Here is a 19,348-nt window from a genome sequence, read left to right on the forward strand (position 1 = left end):
TCATCCTTGACACTGAACACTTCTCCTTTCATTATGCTGCCAGCAAAATCTCATCAATACATTACCTGTGCAGGAACTGCCACTACCCTTCAGCTATGGAATCACTCCTCCAGTCTGAATTACTATGTATTCCTTCACTGTATCATCACATAAGCTTTACATATAGCTCCCCAAAATACAGTGACATAACCTCTGACTGTAAGCACTGCATGAATGCACTTCAGAAAACAGACAGTTACATGAGATCTTGCCTCCCACATAGAAATTGCTTGCAGGTCTTTACAAATTCCTAGGCCAAGCTTGCACACCCAGTTTCTCAGCTAAAACTAAGTAAATGGAAATCAAAAACATAAAGCTTCTTCGCTGAAGTGCTCTTCTAAGGAATCAACAGTCCTATTTAAAAAAAAAAAAAAAACAAAAAACCAACACATTTTGTGTCTTTAACAAATTTTAAAAAAATAGAAGTATCTGAGGCAACACCTTCCAGGTGCTCATTTTAAGAAAATAGACTGTTACATTTCAAGGTTCGTTTTTAAAATACCAAACTGTACAGTGGTGTTAGACATTTGTAGTGTGATCCTCTCCTTTCTACAAAACCCACAGAACTTTAACAAGAAAGTGAAGAAGGCAAAGCCAAGCATAAGAATAAAAAGTTCAAGTTAAAATTGCATGCATCAAATTAATGCATCCTCTTTTGTGTACCACCAAGCAGCAGCGTTCTATCATCCAAGTGACTGTCTTTACAGTTTCTACAACTTGAAAGTTGCATTTTATGTATTTGGCACATATGCCTGTAAATGAGGCAGGATTCCACTGAAATCCATCAGATGACTGTTTCATACAGGATACTGAAAGAATCATAGAATGGTTAGAGTTGGAAGGGACCTTAAAGATCATCCGGTTCCCACCCCCCTGCCATGGGCAGGGACACCTCCCACTAGACCAGGCTGCTCAAAGCCCCATCCAGCCTGGCCTTGAACATTTCCAGGGATGGGGCATCCACAGCTTCTCCGGGCAACCTGTTCCAGTGTCTCACCACCCTCACAGTAAAGAATTTCTTCCTAATAGCTAATCTAAACCTACCCTCTTTCAGTTTAAAACTGTTACCCCATGTCCTATCACTCCACTCCCTGACAAAGAGACCCTCCCATTTTTCCTGTAGGCCCCCCTTAGGTACTGGAAGGCTGCTATAAGGTCTCCCCAGAACTTTTCCTTCCCAGGCTGAACAACCCTAAACTCTTTCAGCCTGTCTCCAGGAGAGGTGCTCCAGTCCTCTGATCATCTTGGCCCTCCTCTGGACTTGCTCCAACAGGTCCATGTCCTTCTTATGTTAGGGGCCCCACAGCTGGACACAGCACTCCAGGTGAGATCTCATGAGAGCAGAGCAGAGGGGGAGAATGACCTCCCTCAACCTGCTGGCCACACTTCTTTTGATGCAGGCCAGGATGCCGTTGGCTTTCTGGGCTGCGAGCACACATTGCCGGCTCATGTTGGGCTTCTCATTGACAAACACCCCCAATTCCTTCTCCTCAGGGCTGCTTTCAATCCATTCACCACCCAGCCTGTATTTGCACTTGGGATTGCCTCAACCCACGTGCAGGGCCTTGCACTTGACCTTGCTGAATTTCATGAGGTTTGCATGGGCCCACCTCTCTAGCTCATCCAGGTCCCTCTGGATGGCAACCCTTCCCCTCCAGCATGTCGACCGCGCCACACAGCTTGGGGTTGTCAGCAAACTTGCTGAGGGTACACTCAATCCCATTTTCCATGTCGCCAATGAAGATGTTAAACAGTCCCAGCACAGACCCCTGAGCAACACCACTCATCACTGGTTGCCACTTGGACATCAAGCCATTGACCACAACTCTTTGAGTGCAGCCATCCAGCCAATTCCTTATCCACCAAGTGATCTATCCATCAAATCCATGTCTCTTCACTTTAGAGACAAGGATGTCGTGTGGGACAGTGTCAAACGCTTTGCACAAGTCCAGGTAGATGATGTCAGTTGCTCTTCCCTTATTCACCAACGCCATGATGCCATCGTAGAAGGCCACCAAATTTGTGTGAAAATAAAGCTGTACAATAAAAATAATACATATGTACAAAGTGAATAAAACACACGTGCTACTTGAGAAATACCCTGGTTTAAGTATAGATATTTGCATTTCAAGTCGTAGGCAACTGTATATTTCAGATGCATACTTTAAGTAAAGGCCTTCTTAATTTTTACCAATGACCACTGAATAATCTTTCTTAAATTCCCTGAATAGAGAATAGTTTATCAGCTCCACCTCCACTGAATTAATACAGTGCCTTTTCAGTTGACAAGTCTGACAGAGAACTTCACTAAAATCCCCCCAAAACCAAAAGAACTACAGAAAAATGGGATCTGCTATAGGTAATACAGGACAACTCACATACACAGGCCTTTGATGAAGAGCAGACACGGTTGACTATCAGTCCATACCTGCCATCAAGTCTGCCACCTGTGGAATCCTGACACTGAAGGAAATGCATCAATTAATCTCCTCACACTCACTACACTTCAGATATCCCTTTCCTGACGTACTTCATTACACACTTCTGAAATTCTTCAACATAACTGCACTCTTCCCTGTTAATAAAAAAACCTGCAAAAAGTTTATTCCACAATACATACACTTATGTCCTTATGAAATAAAATCCCTGAGTAGATTCCACTCTAAAATCTGATCCTTATTTATAAATCTTCAAACAGGATTTAGGTTGGCTGTATTTTTTTATTTTGAACTCAAAATACAAAAACATCTTAAACAAAAGCTTTGCCACGTGAAAAAAAATCATTAGGGCCTTAATTTCTGAAAGCCAGAATTATGTTACCAGATACTACAAACTTCGCGAAATATTACCAGGGCTTTTCAAAAAAATGATTACTGAAAGAGATTAATACTCTGTACTGGTGCAAGTCATTTTATAAGACCATTATGTTTATTAATACAATATTAATACAATGTAAAACTATTAAGCAATTCTTTGGGGTAGAAAATGCATTAATCAGGTTTTTAAAAATATCAACTAGAAATTAGTTTTTCCAATAAACAGATTACTATTCTAAAACAAGAAGCCTGATGATAGCCATTAATATCTAAATGGATTTAAATCTCTGTTCCCGTTAAGGGCACTTTTACCTAAAAGCAGTATCTCGCACAACATTTCCAATCGTAGTTAAAGCAGCACATTAATAGTCAAGCCATGTTGTTACTGTAGCAACAATGATTTCTGGTAGCCATTTTCTTTTCAGCTTTAACACTGTTCCAAAGCCAACAGTCCTTACTGCAATCTCTGTTTAAACCCAAAGGCGGCAAACTGCTCAGCAGTTTTCTCTCTGGCTACATACTTCAGATACCTCCCTCTAGGCTGTCGTCTTCAGTCTAATGTACTCACCTAATAGTATTCTCTAATGCTGGACTCCACACAGTTTCAGTTTACACTAACGAAAATATCACAGTATGGCAGGCAACTTTTTTTAAAGAACCCCTACATTTAGGAGGCTAAACAGTTTGCAGGACACTGGAAGAGAAGAACAATGATGGGATTCATTATTTTAACCTGCCATCTGTAAGAACACAGCCCAAGACAAGACTACCAGGTAGCAGGCTTACAGCCTTGGTCATTACACTGACAGCAGCCACGGGGAACCCCTTCCCACATCACAGACTACAAAAATCCAGGCATGCGCTGTAGTCAAAAGCAATTTCTTAGTAGACTGACAGCTCTCTGAATTTTCTGTATTTAGGAAACCGTTTTAAGACTAAACTAGCATACACATTCATTTCCAGCTCCTCCTCTACATTTTTGCAGTCTTAAAAATGACAACACCTGAAACACTTTCTTGGCTTTCTTAAGACTGCAATGCAGTCTTTTAAAAAGGCTGAACCTAAAAACCTACAGCTCAAAATTAGTGATAAACAACACTACTTTCACTTCTTTCTTAAACAAAAAAATCTCCCTTTCTTGTATCATGACAGTTTGAAAGAAAGCAACGGTGGGAGGGCACCAACAAGAGTGACACACGTAACCATTCGGAACAGCCACAGGAGGAAATAGTGAACTGGTATTAGTGCATAAGTACCCCCTACAAAACAGGATCCTAAGTCCAAAATCAGTTCCTCACAAGTTTGTTCCAGCTGAACGGGTAGCTATGCTGGGATCACGAGCTCTAATGCCTGCTGTTGTCTGTCTAGACAGCGTTTCTGACACTTCCCGTAGACCGTGGCAGGAAAGGGAATCTCCTGGCTCATAGCCTCAGCGGAAGTGTATTTTCTATGCATGTGAAAATGTAAAACCCAACAAACATTTCTTAGAGATTTAATCCACACTCAGATTTCAGTAAGTATATGTAAACCTCTGCTTATAAACTAGTAATAAGTATCTCATATGTAAGGGCTTAAACTTAAAATGAAGGTAGGTTTATGCCAAACTCTGAATTGTTGCGGCTGAGACATTTTATTCCGATATCCCTATGACGGTAACCTCCAGCAGAGGACAGAGTAGACACTCCGGAGTATCAGCATCTTTAAACTCCACTGCTAACGCCCAAAGAGCCTGCTTGTTTATCAGAGGACTAAGCTGTCACAATGAATGCTCCAGTATGAAGACAATAAGCATATGAAATAATCACCTAAAAATATAAATTATAGTACTGGCATTCGTCCTGCAATAGTTTTGTCCAAATAAAATGTACATGTATTTTATACAATAGGATTAAATTACTACTTATCAGATTTGAAGTGAGGCTACAATTGTGAAAAGTGAAGCTTTCTAATTGGGTTCATATACATGCTATTACTTATAATCTATGAAAGATCACTTTGGGGAGCCACATATACATAAGCAGTAATGCAAAGCCTTTCCTTCATTTTGCAAGAGCCTGCTTTTTGATGACAGAGGATTGGTTTTGGTGAAGGAGTAAAGTTAGAATATGTTGTCAACACTATCTCCTTAATAGCTATTGAAAACGGGTTTTAAAATAAGTAAAAATCCATTCCTCACTGAGCTACCCAGTGTTCACTCCTGGTCTGGTGGCACTTTAAGCTTCCAACACTGTCCACCATCTTCTTAAACAGGAAAAAAATATCTCCTACTTTAGATAAGTTGTAGCAATGTGACATAATTAATCCAATTGTGTTTTATTTTTACATCATTATGCTAGATAGCTGCATGAAGTCTTTTTTTTTTTAAATAGGAACAGCCCGCATCTTACAGCCCAGGTTATAATACCACACCTGGCAAGCAAACTGAGGCAAATGCGCACACACACACACACACACACCCCTTTGAAAGGTCGTTTGAGACCACTAGTTACCATTTTGAACACTCCATCATACCAGCCACACATCAGCAGCACCATGAAATCCATGTCTCTTTAGCAAGCTCTTATTCATGGTCCCTGTGTTCAATCAAGAAGTATCCACAGGTTTTATTACTATCATTCTAAATTCATCACCATATGGGACTGTTGCCTAGAGTATGATTTCCAAGTGTTTTGTAAAGTTACTAAGCTTGTCTCAAAAATTATTCTATGAAAAGCATTTTGCTATGAAGCAGATATTCTCAAAATCTTCCCCAAGGTCTCTCTACCTAAGTTATGCGGCACCTTGAGGTCTACTTTCTACACTGTTTAATAAACTTCTACGGAGTCTCCATATCAGATTGCTTCATTAACCCTTCTCTCTTCAAAGTCGAACCCTTTAAATGCTCATGTACTTTGTTCCACCATTCACTTCCTTTTGCTTAGCCAACAATCGGGCTTGTATCTTTGCTTCTTTTACTATTTGAATTAATTCTTCCAAACACATGGCAGCCAACAAACAAAGTCAGTCCTTCAGACTTGTTATTTCTTTAGTAATAAGATACCTGGGATTTCAGGTGTAAGCATGCAGCGTTTCATGTACAGACTTACCTCCATTCATTTGCATACACATAGTAAAGTATACTGGTTTTTACTGCCTTGTCACACCTGCAAATACATATCTTCTGGCCTAGTTTCCATGAGCTGGATGTAATGATACACAACCAATAAACTGAGGCAGGGCATACAGATTCTAACAAATATATTTAAGGGTCACAACATACCTGCCACACCACAAAACAGAAACCCCATTACATCACGTGCATTGGGCCATTTCATCGCCACCATTTGGTCATGTGGCATACAGAGCCATTCATATAGAACACTGATCTCATGATAGAAGTGCTGACGTGTCCATCATATGATGAATTACAGCAGTGTAATTGATATATGATATATAATTGATATTGTAATATGATGAATTACAGCACTTGTTCTGGCTACAGGGAAGCATCCTTCTGGCACGCCCCCAAAGAAGTTGTAAGATTTTCAGAAGAGACAACTGCAAAAAGCACACCATGTTGGCTATCCTCACCTGTGCATATCCAGCCAACTAGCTGTCCTTAGGCACCTAATATGGTTGGAGCTAAAAAAAATAAATAGAGACTTGCTTTGTCAGTTTTCCTGACCAAAACAGATTTCCCAACCAAATTTTCAAGAGTAGCCCAAGAAACAGAAGAGACAAGACATACACTCTAAGCCTGTTTCGTATGCTTTACATTGGATTACGGGGATAGTGCAAAAGAACTGGATTTGCATGGGCTAGGGTTGTACAAAATCAAAAGTGTAAAATGAATATACAAACAGCTGGCACAAGCCATTCACACGACTCTGTTCCAGAATACAGACACAAATGACAGCTTTTTAACTGAGGCAAAGAAACATGTTTCCCATGCCTCCCTTGCACCTTAAAAAGCAGGTAACCCTGAGAGAGAAATATTTTCTTCTAGCAAGGAAACAGCTTATCTTATTTGCACTAATAACAAAGCTTCTTAAAACAACTGAAAGATTTTTTTTTTAAAAAAAAAAAGCATCTAAGACAAAGGAAACGTTGCCATTGTCTTGGACACCCACAGTCAAAACAAAATGACCACCGGAATACCTCCTGCAAAGGCTTCATACATTCACACAGAGATTGACTAATATGTCCCAAAAACTTAGTCACCTATGTCAACAGAGGTTTTGTGCTTACTTTTAGGCCCATAAATAGCCTTGACTATTTACCCACTGACTGGCCCCGGAGCTACTATCTTAGCTCATTCTTGGGAATTTTGTAAGCATAGAAGTTAGATTTTCAAGGTTAGCCCCAGTATTTCATGTTCGTTTTTAGCCGGAACACTGAAAAAAATATGATCAACACTAAATGCTTAGAAAATACCTATGAGTGTGAAATCTTCTGGTTTAAATGGATTAAAGGAGAGAGAGGAACTTTTCCTTAAGTTCATGGACAATGTATAGAAGCAATTAGAGTAATTCTGACAAAAATGCTCAGAACTTACCCAATTCCTAATCAACTTTAAACAGCTTCAGAGAAAATAAGACCCATGAACTATTCCCCAGAAGTCTGTTAAAAGTACAAAGATACATAAGGTATTACTACAAATTTAATTTAAGAAATAACCCATTTTTATCCCCCCATTCACAAAACCAAAGACTAACTCAGAGAACACGTAAAACAGAAAACAAATGAAGTTACAGCACAGAACAGATCAACTTCTCCAAAATTAGACTTCAAAATACCTAACCAAAGCTATTCATTGTCTATATTTAAGCCTATCAGAAAATTGCTGGGAATTTGCAACATTTAGAGGAAAACAATGTGCTATTTGTGTCTTTTAATTTTTTATGAGGTATAGGTAGTCATAAAACAGTCAGATTTGTACTGAAGGCAAGACTAAAGAAAAGGTGAGGGGGTTTTGGGGTGGGTTTTTTGTTGCTTTAGTTTTTGTTTGTTTGTTTGTTTGGGGTTTTTTTACACTAATAGGGTTGTCCTATTAAAAACAAATTGTGAATTGTGAATAGAAAAGTACTGGTAACAAAAGGTAACAGTAATACTTTTTTATTCCTTCAAATAAGCTGTTGATTAAAATCATACAGCTTTGATTTTCTTTTCTAAATGCTAAAATCTCCTTTAAGGTCAGGAAGAAATGCTAATGAATCTACAGTGACAGAAAACATGAAGAAAATGGGACAACCTCAAGAATGTAAAAACCACTGCACTTTCTCCTGCTGAAAATGGCATTCCATAAGATGACTTAAAAATAGGAAAGAAAAGTTGAAGTAAAACTGTTTGGCAGAATGAAGGCGAAGTCACAGAGAGATTACTTTCAACAAAATCACCCTGGAACCTAGTATTAATATTACTAAGTTGGAAGAAGACTTTGTTTTAAGAAGATCATGGAAACCACAACACAAAGGATCACTAATTAATCCTCCCTCCTTTATGTTTACATCCTTTGAAAACAGTATGCATCAGCATGCTTCAGGATCAGCTTACTAGATGGGCCTAAACCAAGTTATTTGAAATACATTAAATAGAACTTCATTTAAAACAGCTCCCAACATCCTAAACATCAAAATTAACACCTCGCACACGACAAACAAACCGACTTTTCTCTAAATGGCTTAACAGACAAAAAACTCAACTCACCGCTAACGCTCCAAATGACATGAAGAAATGTTCTGCTGGGATACTGCAGTACCTTTTATGCAAAAGTAAAAACCTATCTCTTTAATTCCCTAATGAGCATTGCCGGACTTCTAAAGAGACTACAGAACCTGTATGTGTTCACAATTTTACGAAATGTCAATTAATTACCCTAAATGTAGCCTTAATTTAGAATTTTGTATCTTGTTCCATAACACAATAGTCTTACATTGGAAAACAATAAAGAAGATTTTAATTGTGTCTATATAAGCGCTTATAAAAGATCTCTCTGGATAGACAGGCAAAGGAACACACAAACTGTGCACACAAAACTCCTGCAATGATTAAAAAAACCCTCCCACCATAACATCACAATTTTTTGTTTGTTTTTGACATAAATCCTTGCTAGACTACCTCTTGCACATCATCTTCTCTGCTCACCTTGGCTAGAACTTTACTGGACTAAAAAATGGAATGCAAATTCCCAAGTTGTTTTGAGTGTCTAAAAGACATTTCTAAAAATGAATTATCACAGTATTTTTAGCAATAGTGTGACTCTTCAGTTGTATAGGAACCTGAATGGTTTCTCCCAAGTACCATATCTATTTTTGGTTCTCTCCCTTGTGCAGAAATACGTTATGCCTGTTAATGCACATTACTGCTGGTAAAATCGTGAAAAGCAACAGCAATTTTAGAATTGCAGTAGAAAGGTAGACCTGGGGAAGAATTTTTTTCTGCATAGGCTGTTCCTCTTCAGCCAGGAAAGAAACTGGACCTCTCTCATCCACCAGCACTTTCTGCCCCATGTATACCAGTGAGAACCACAGTGAATTTAGCCCGCAAGTCTCACCACTTAGCAAGTCTGAGAACAGGGGCTTGTCATTTACAGGAACATGGCACCGAATACTAGGGATGTACCTACCTTACTTCAAAACACTAACAAAAGGAAAGGTCTGTTGAGAATCTGTGCTAAAGCAGCTAATCAGCAAGTCTGCCACTTCTCATTGCAACATGTGTCACTATCATCCAATACATATAAGGTATAAAAGCTTTATAAGGACACAGAAAAAGACCATCGCTATCCCAAAGTACTTAGAAGAAAACAATTCAGACAAAACAAACCTTCAGAGCTTTCTCCAAAGAAAAGATGTAAAAGAATATACAACAAACAGTATCTTCAGTCATCTTTGGTTTATGTACCACACAAGCAACCCTTCCACCTCAGTTTCATCAGTATTTCAGTTCAGTTTGCATACTAAACAGGCCAGCTCTGCTCCCTCCCATTCTCTAATTGCTCCAAAGCCTCCAAAATTTTTTCATCACAGTTTATCTAGGTCAATTCACCATCACATGCCCCCCCCAACTTATCTTCCCCCTTTTCCCCAGACGAAAACTGCCACAACAGTTCTTTTTTTAGTAAGTACCTGAGTAGGGGGCACTAGCTGGTATTTTGTTCTCAACTTCCCAGAAGATAAAAAACTGTTTTTAAAGTAACTTGAGAGTTCTAACATTTGTTGTAATTTGTATACAATGCAGTTATAGTCATTACATGCCACAGGTCCGTTTTTAAATGTTGCTCAAGAACAGAAAAGATTAGCTGATTTCACTGATGTCAGTATATACATTTAAAAAAAAAAAGGAAGCAAAGAGGACAGAGTGCCCGCCCCACTGTGGGAGTGAGGTGGGAGAAGCCAGCTGCAGAACTGTCAGCTTCCCACTCCCTGTGATAGCACATACAATCAAGACTTTCTCACAGAAGATACACTCATAACAACCGTAGTATTAGAACAACAAAAAGCAGCACTTCCGTGTGAAGAGACAGTTATTTATATTGGAACATTTCAGGGAAAGGCTGCCCACTGTTGAAAATATTGTTTCCAATATCAAGCCAACTTATAGTAACAAAAAAAAAAAAGCTTTCAGAAAAAACATTCCTCTTCTCTCTCCTCCCCAATTATCACAGGGGAACACAATCTAGTGTTTTTGGTGAAGGCTCTATGAACATGTGTAAGAATACAAGACTTCTTTGCAAACAATCATAAATACAATAGAACACTTCAATAACCCACAATCACTGTTTTAGTGGTTGGGAGCCTAATTTTATAAAGTTCCTACCTCTTCTGACTGAAAAAGATAAATTTGGGAAATTAAGTTAATAAATATTAGAGATAGTTTCTGAAACTCTACAGCCACAAAACTGTTGTATTTGCCTACATTTGAAGATGAAGATATCAGCAATAAACATGATAAACATTAAGATCTTTTTCAAAAAGTAGTCAAGACATACCAAATAACGCTCTTAGAAGAGATGAGTGGAATCAGAAGCAAACAGCAGAAATACTCAGAGGACAGCCACTCCATAAGAAAAAAGCTGAAGTTTAAAAAAAAGCAACCTACCAACCAGAACACTCTATGAAAAGCAGCAAACCAAAACAAAAACCCCAAACCATAACCATCACCCACTGACTGCAGCCAGACAAGAAACAGATACCTACCGCTTCCTACCAGCAGCAGCAAGGAGCAGTTTCAGAGCTGCCATGCTTTAGAAGCAGCCGCAAGCAGCAGTTTTCCAAAAGCAGTCCCCTGACATCCCGCTCTATGCCTTTTCTGGAAAGACATCTTGGGTGGAAAACCCATCCCTGTCCCCTTCAAAGGGCCACACTGGCAAGGGAGATGGGATAAAGCACCACTCATGCTATCAATGCACCCGATTATTATTCTGTGAAGAGGCGGGCAGGAGGGATTCATTACTACTTTTCAACATTACAATGATTACATTTGTTAAGGAATTCCTCATTTCTTTCACTCAAGGATAAAAAAGGACACATCAGGTAAAAGCCTGTAAATACAGGTAAATTATACAAGACTTCGCACCTCGTTTTGCTTGTGTTCTACCACTTTGTTGTGGAAAGTATTTTTACAGGGGAGTGCTAAGAGTTGGCCCAGGAAACAGGAAAGTTACAATGGTCTTGACCCCTGTCTTCAGCTACAATTGGACAAATCAATAAGGCACCTGTAAGTCCTTCCATCTTGTTTCCCAAGATGCATCCTTTTCCCGCTCCAGCTGCTTTGTGAAGACTCTAACGTTATCAAGTACTCATTTAAGGCAAGCAAAAATTGTAATCATTCAAATACTCGCAAAATAATGTCCCCTCATGAAAAAAATCTGATTGCAAATATCTCAAGACTGCAACTTCTACCTTTTTTATTTTCACTCAGAAGAGAATAAGACTCTACTCCTAACAGTCTCCAAAACACCACAGCTTTTATAAGTATGGCAAGTATCTCACTTGCAACATTAAGCATACTGAAAATAGTTACTACACACTAACAATAGGCCTGAAATACTCCAAAGCCCAGCAATCTGACCTTTATTCTGATTTGAGCACAAACTTCGCATCCTCTGGATTAAGTTCCAAGAAACACTGAATTACTAAATATCCCATCACCCTTCAACTAGTCGATTATATATAAGATTAAGCACTCAGTATCAATCAATAAATGTCAACTAGAGACTCAAAATTTCCAGTAGCTGGATTTAGTCACATCTGAAACCAGCAATTCCCATACCAAGGGTATCACAATTACACCCACTGGAGGGAGAGTTCTCTGTATTACCAAATTTGCTCTGAAATATTAAGTCAGTTAAAATTTAGCGTAACCAAGACCAAAAAATGCGTACTCACTGTTATGCCACTGTATTCCCCGCCTTTAACCTCACTGGCAATGTAAGGGCATTGATGCAACATTTTATCAACGAAAGAGCGGCTGTGTACAGTCGAACAGTGACAGAAATGCAGCATAACTGGATGCTCATTTTTATTTGGATTATTTTATTTCTTTACTTTTAAATTTTAAAAAGCCTTGCTCTCCTTCAAGGAAGCAACACCACTTAGGAGTAAATACCACAGAATGCTGGGTACACTTTGTACCAAGACGAAACGCTCATTACATGACACTGCATCGCTGACTCAGCAACATGACTGATCCCATGACAATCATGCCCTCTTCAATTTTTCAAAAATACACACATTAGACATTTATGCAAACTCATTATGTGGTCCTTCTTGATAGACAGCTGTGATTTGAGCATCAAATTAAACCTCGCAGTATTGTAGCACTCCTGTACTGTAGAGATGCATTGTATTTGTGTGCCTTTTCACATAACCCGGGAAGTCGGTGACCATTTCACACTCCCGCCTGCCAAAGAGAAGCCTTTCTACAGTTCTGTGACCAATGCCGGCCTCACTTTTCCACCATCGCTGCCATGTGAGCAGTTAATAGTAACCGACACAAGTTTTGATTTAAGGGACACAATGCATATGGGCATGAAAGTATATATGCTTTTTAGAATTTTTTTATTTAAGCATGAAAAGGATATTTTTTCATGACACTACAAACTACATGAAATCCTTTAACCCAGATAGCCCTGTAATATCTTTATACGTATCAGTCAGAATGACCAACATTCACAATTTCCTGGGGTAACTGAAGCTCTTTTTCCAATAGCTACATGAAGTTTGCATCTACACTAAAAAAAAAAAAAAAAAAACAGCAAGGGAAAGCATTAATTATCAAAAATGAACTTATATTTAGACTGCTCAAGAAGATAAATGAACATATTTTTAGAGAAGGCAGACTTGTTTTGGTTTATTTCACCAGGGATTTCTTTACGCTCTGAAGGTGGGTGGACACTAGTTTCACCTGGAGGAACTGGGCTTTGGAGGCTATGCTGACTTAAACCAGTCTCAAAGTCAATTTGAGTGAGTGCAACATTGTTCAGATATAACCTAATTTTATTAAATGATTTTCCTTCCAATCTCTGAATACATAATACAGTATAGTCACAATCCAGAGCACAGAGGGAACTAATTCAATTTGGCTTAAAATAACTGTAACATTAAAGTAGTGCATTTGGTAGTAAAATCATAGCGGGAATAAAATAAGTATCTCAAGGCAGTCCTCTAACAGCTGCACCACTTGAACTTTGCTTTAGACAAAAAGTTGTTTGAAAATGTAAAAACATGAGGAAAATGAGTTATTGACTAGCCAAACAAAGGCAGCCAATCAGTAACTGTTCAAAGACCTTTAATTCAAACCAACTTCAGGTGAAACTGCACAGCAAGTGACCCAACTTGTATGTTTTCCAGTTTTAAGTTCTCAGATCTTTTGCAGGCTGGTAAAAAGTCTGAAAGTGTTTGAAATTAATAACTGTGTGTGAGCACATGTGTGTTTTATTGCTATGGAGAATTTTATTCCTTTTCAGTTGTGTTTTCTGCAGAATTGACTTCAAAAGGCTTGAATAATAATGATAAAAAAAGTATACACGATAGTAAGTTCTGCTAATACTTGCAAGTATAAGCATAAACTATTCCACAAGAAATACCACTGGCACCCCTTGAATTCAGCGTCCATATTGAAATTCAGCCTACACTGTTATTTTAAAGTGGAATGCATTGCCACTATTGTTTAACATCCTGTTTATTCAATTGCTGATGCTCCTATTTCAATCAATTGTTGCTGTATTACATAAGCTCACGAGGATGCTCTAAGTGATCAGTGCCTTTCCCTCCTACTAGCCAGGTCACCTGTTGAGATTTGAAGACAGTAGTATTCTCTTTTAGAATTCACTTAAGAACTTACATACACATTTTCCCAGGCATATTTCTTCGAGTGCCACTCAGTATAAACTAGATGCTGGACTTCAGAAAACTTAAAAAGAAAAAAGGGAGAGTAGTACATCTTTGCTCTGATTTCATTACAGTGACACTTGCCAAGGATTTTTTTAATATAAAAAAATACCATACAGATTAGAGAAAACAAATGAAAAAATACATCTATAAAAACAAAAGATTCTTTGGTGACATTAACAACTTTTTTTACCTCCACAAAACTCCTGCTCCTTGAGTAACTTTTTTTTAATTAAAAAAACTCCATTTGAATGAATGCTAGACATCAGAAAAAACTATTTTAAGACAGTATTTTGAAGTTTATTAATTTCAATTCTCACTGTAATTCTTGTGTAACTCTGCACCACATCCCTCTGCAGTTACATTAGACAGGTTTGCAACATCAGCTTTGATTATAAGTCAGTGTAATAGGATTGTCACACTGCGCTGCTCCTCCATGCATTCTACTTAAACTCCTCTCAAATAAGAAAATTGCTGCATTTTCTCTGCTTCTAAGTGACCCACTAAAAGCTTCTCCACATCTATTTTGCATTGCCTAATCAGCCCATTTATTCTGTCTTCAGACCACTCATCTTGCACAAGTCAGGTAGTGAAGAATTCTACACAGAAGAATCACATTAAGGTACTGAAACTCTGAAACGCCTCAGTCTCAACTGTGAGGAATCTTCTCTTTAGAGATTTGCTTTAAAATTTGAATTAAAAAAATGTTTTGCAACTTGTATATAAAAGTAACGTATTGCACAAACTTCTCAGTAAAAGGTACAATTCTGTGGTGGAATTCCAGAGATGCTTATCAGCCTCTTTAGAGTGTTTGTCCCATGTGTTAATTCATTGATCTACACAACATGAAATGGCTTCTTACTCTAAAATCTGGTGCACATTCATTCCCCATATGCTTCTGAAAGCTAAGTTCCATGACACAATCTTCATAATTAAATTATGTGCTAGAAGGGGGAGGCAGGAATTAGAATATCACTGCGAATGAGATTTTGCTTAAAGGGCCAGAGTTGTACAACATTGATGGAAACCTATTTTGATATACCGTGCTTGTTTTTCATTACCACCGTGACTTGTCAGTTTATAGCCCGCACTACCCCGACAGAAGTATTTCTAATAGACCAAAGGTTACGCATAAGCCATACGAAAGAAAACTTTCTAGATTTCAGGTAAACCACACAGCTCACGACGATGCTCATCACTGCAACCTGATGTAACACAAACTTTCTCAGAGAAACCGACAGACCCTGCAGCAGCTGGGAGCCCCAACACACGACTTTGATACCTGAACTATTTTAACTTTTCCTTCGCTGTTGTCAACCCCCCGGGCTCCAGCAGCCCCGCGCACTGCAGGCGGCGGCACTGCCCCCGGTACGCGGGGCACACCGGCCAGTCCCGCGGCGGGACAGGAACTTGCCAGCCCTCTGTCACAACACGGTGCGTTTCAGAGCCGCCCTACTTAGTGCCAAGAAGGGAGAGGACGAAAGGGAGGGAGGGGATGGCACGTTACCCTGCCCCAGGACAGCAGCAGGCAGCCTTCCCCGGGCGGACCGTGAGCCCAGGCGGGCAGCACGCGTGGCGTCCCGGGAGACGAGCGAGGGGCAGAGCGCGGGTCCGCCCAACAGGACCCGCCGCGCCGCCCTGGCACACCGCGGGGGATGGGGGGGGGGGGGGCGATGCCTGCCGGAGCCCCCCAGGGTGACCCCGGCCACCCCCGACCGACGGCGCCCTCCTTGCCCGGCCGAGGCGGCGCCGCGCGGGGCATTACCTGTCTCCCCGCCGCCCCGCGCTGCTGGCGGCCCGGCCCCGGGGCGCTCTCCCTGCGCCCTAGGCCCCGCCGCGGCGGCACCGGGCTGCCCAGCTCCTCCGTGCCTGGCAATGGCGGCGGCCCCGCTCCCCCCTCCCAGCTCCGCGCTCACTGGCTGCGCCACTTCATGTGACCGAACAAAACCCTCCTCGGCACAGCCCTTTGTGTCCGGCCCGGCCGGGGCACCGAGGAGGCCGCTCGCCGGCCCGGGGAGGGGGCGAGTAGGCGACGGTGGGGACGGAGGGAGGCGACGAGGAGGGCCGGGGACGGGAGAGCCTCGCCCGCCCGCCCGCCCTCCCTCCCTCCGCCGCGCCGCCACCGCCGCCTCGGCCCGGCCACTTACCGCGGCGCGGGCGGCTGCGGCCGAGTCGCGGTGCCGCACCAGATCGGAGGCGGCCGCCATGTTCCCCGATGCGGCAGGATGGAGGCAGAGCCGCCCTCCCCGCCAACCGCCACTAGGGCGGACGGCTCCCCGCGCCGCCCCGGCCCGGCCCGGCCCGCGCCGCCCCCGCCCCACGCGGCGCCGCGCAGAGCGGAGGGGCACGCGCCCCCTCCCCTCGCGGCGGGCAGCAGGGAGGTGGGGGGAGGGTGTTTTTAAAAAAAAAAAAAAAAAAAAAGCATAACGGGAAACTCACGGGCTCGCCGGGGTGTGCGTCACGCCGGGGTTACGTCCTGCGCGCGGCGTCATGACGTCACCACGCAAGCTTCCCGACCATCCACCCCCCCGGCCACTCCGCGCGCGGCTACACACACGCAGCGCCCCGCCGGCGGAGTGCGCATGCGCGCGGCCTTCCCGCCCCGGCGCGCCCCAGCCCCCTCCCGCAGCCCGCGCGCCCCCCTTCCCGCCGGTGGCAGGTGTACGGCCGTTATCGCCGCGCGCCGCCCCCCCCACCCCCCAGCGGGGCTGTGAGGAAATGGCTCCCGCAGGCGGGATGGGCGATTTCCTCACAGGGCCTTTCTTCTGAAGGCAGGCTGCCAGCGCGGCTGCCGCCCGCCCGCCCGCCCACCCGGCGCGGCCTCCTCTCACCTGCGCCAAGCAGCCCAGCGCGGTCGGGAGCGGGAAGGCGGAGTGTCGGTTGCTTGGCGGTGCCTTTCCCCCACAGAAAGTGGAAAACTAGGTCAAGCGCTGGAGGAGCTGTATAAAAGCGGTCGCCGTGCCAGGGAGAAAGGCAGGCTCCCGCGACGAGCCGCGGCTGGCGAACGATGCGAGAGGGGAAGAGGAAACCTGAGAGGAGCGAGGAGACGACCCGGGGGTTGTCAGTCCGTCCGGGGGGGCGGGAAGCTATGAGGTGACAGCGAGAAAGTGGAAGCATGCGGTGCCATTTTTTTCTTCAGATTAATGCTTCTGATGGCAAACACCGATTGAAACGGGCAGGGATTCAGGGGAGAATAGTAAATTCGTAAAGTAGGGACCACTTTGATAAATCAGATTTTTTTTCTTCAGATTTGCTAGGCCCGGAGGATTTCACACTAGAGTGAGAAGTTGATTAAGGCAATGTTAGAGGTGCGAGCGATCGTCATCAAGAGCTCACAAGACAACTGAGATTTCAGGGGGGAGGAAAAGGAAAAACACAGCACATATAATTCAAAAGGGGGGAAACGGGTAGAGCCGAGCATTGTCAGTCATTCCAGCCTCTATTCCCAGAAAGGTATTGAAGCAAATAATCACACATCTTTTAAGTACATGGTACCTAATGAAGTGATAAGTTACAGCCAACATGGATTTGTCAAGAAAATCATATCAAGCCAAACACATCCCATGCTGTACAATATAATGGGCCTTGGATGGGAGCAGTCGTAGATCTGTCATGGTGTGACTTAAGTAAGGCTTTTGACACCATCTCAGAGAACTCAATTAATTGAGCAAGCAAAAAATAGATAATGAAATGACGCCACAGTAGTGCAAAAGTACATCAGCAATGCTTCACTGTGACAAATAGAAGGGTATAGCAAGCATGCTTCCTTGGAGGTGGGTATGTCCTGGGTTTGGTACGAAGTCTAATTATGTGAACAACAGACTACAGTTTACATCAACTGGATCTGCCAGCAATGCCAAACTGGCAGAGCTGGAAGCACGGTGCAGGACAAGAAAAGAATTCAAAATGTTCTTGACAAACTAGTTGCAGAAATAGGATGCAATTGAATAAATGCAGGTGCCAACTTCAACATTTACGTCGGAAAATAACAATTGCACAGTTACAAGACTGGGAACAGATGAGTAAACACTGGGTCTTCAGAAAAGGGGTTGGGGATCAGAGTAGATCACAAATTGAACATGCATCAACAATGTCACACCATTGTGAAAAAACGCTGCAGTACAGAGAGATGTGTAAACAGAACTGTCATATCTAGGACATACAAAGAAATTCTCATATTTAATACTGGTGAAGCCTCAGCTGTAGTACTGTGTTCAGATTTGGGCTCTGCATTTCAAGAAAAATTTCTTTCAAAAAAGTCCAATAGAAGGGAGTACGGGGAAGAGCAAAAAATAAAAATAAAATTAAAATTTTTTAAAAGACATGACTCTAATTGAAAATAGGAATGCTTGAGATATTTAGTCTAGAGAAGACTATGGAGAGAAAAATACATTGTTCACTAAATCCACTGCAAAGAGGGCAAAAATTAACGGTTTTAAACTGCACTGAAAGAAATTTACGTTAGACATTAGCAAAAGTTTTACTATGATATGGATAAATAAAACTGGCATATATTCTCTAGGGGGTTCTGCAAACTTTATTAATATTTTTTAAAACTTAGTTAAATACCCGTAAGAAAAGATTAGAAGCATTTGACTATGCTGTGAAGTAATGGAGGCAGACTAGGCAATCATTATTTTCAGCATCTTTTCATATAACTGCAGTCACTATCCAGATTATCTGTTCTGATCCTGTTTTTCTTTCCGATAGAAATGAATCGCAGAGACATTTAAACATTTAATGTGTTGATGTGATCTTATGCACAGGTGTAGATATCTCCTTTGGGAGTCTTTGTCATGTTACAATCTGTATAGCTGTGTGGCAACATATGTCACATGCTCAGCTAATTTGCTAATTTATAAACTTTATAGATCACTATAAATTCCACATTTAAAAATAATGTGTTTGTTAGTGCTCATGTAACTAGTGTGAATCAAGGCTTTTGCTTTTCTTTGGGATTTTTTGTTTTTTTTTTTTTTTTTTTTTTTTCATGGTACCAGAGATTAATTTTCCCCAGAATCCATTAAATTTTGGGGTTTTTTTCTGGAGCATGCCATTTAGGGGAAGGTAGTGTGAATAGTTTATGTTATGGGACTGAGACCCACCAAACTCATCTCATTA

At 41.7% G+C, this 19,348-nt stretch overlaps 1 protein-coding gene across 11 annotated transcripts in view; it reads right to left on the minus strand.

The window, feature by feature from the left end:
• Positions 1 to 17,229, minus strand: part of ZNF644 (zinc finger protein 644) — a 52,523-nt gene extending 35,294 nt beyond the window's left edge. For 3 of the 11 annotated variants that reach the window (XM_063343059.1, XM_063343066.1, XM_063343060.1), the window contains exon 1: positions 16,667 to 16,789. The gene's annotated coding sequence lies outside the window, so the exon portion shown is untranslated. Of the gene's footprint in view, positions 1 to 15,992; positions 16,114 to 16,374; positions 16,623 to 16,666; positions 16,790 to 17,058 lie in introns of those variants that run through there. The other 8 variants (XM_063343058.1, XM_063343063.1, XM_063343057.1 and 5 more) reach the window with 4 other exon arrangements.
• Between the last annotated feature and the right edge of the window lie 2,119 nt (positions 17,230 to 19,348).

The sequence above is a fragment of the Chroicocephalus ridibundus genome, chromosome 8 (genome assembly GCF_963924245.1).
Source record: "Chroicocephalus ridibundus chromosome 8, bChrRid1.1, whole genome shotgun sequence".
Lineage (NCBI taxonomy): Eukaryota > Metazoa > Chordata > Aves > Charadriiformes > Laridae > Chroicocephalus > Chroicocephalus ridibundus.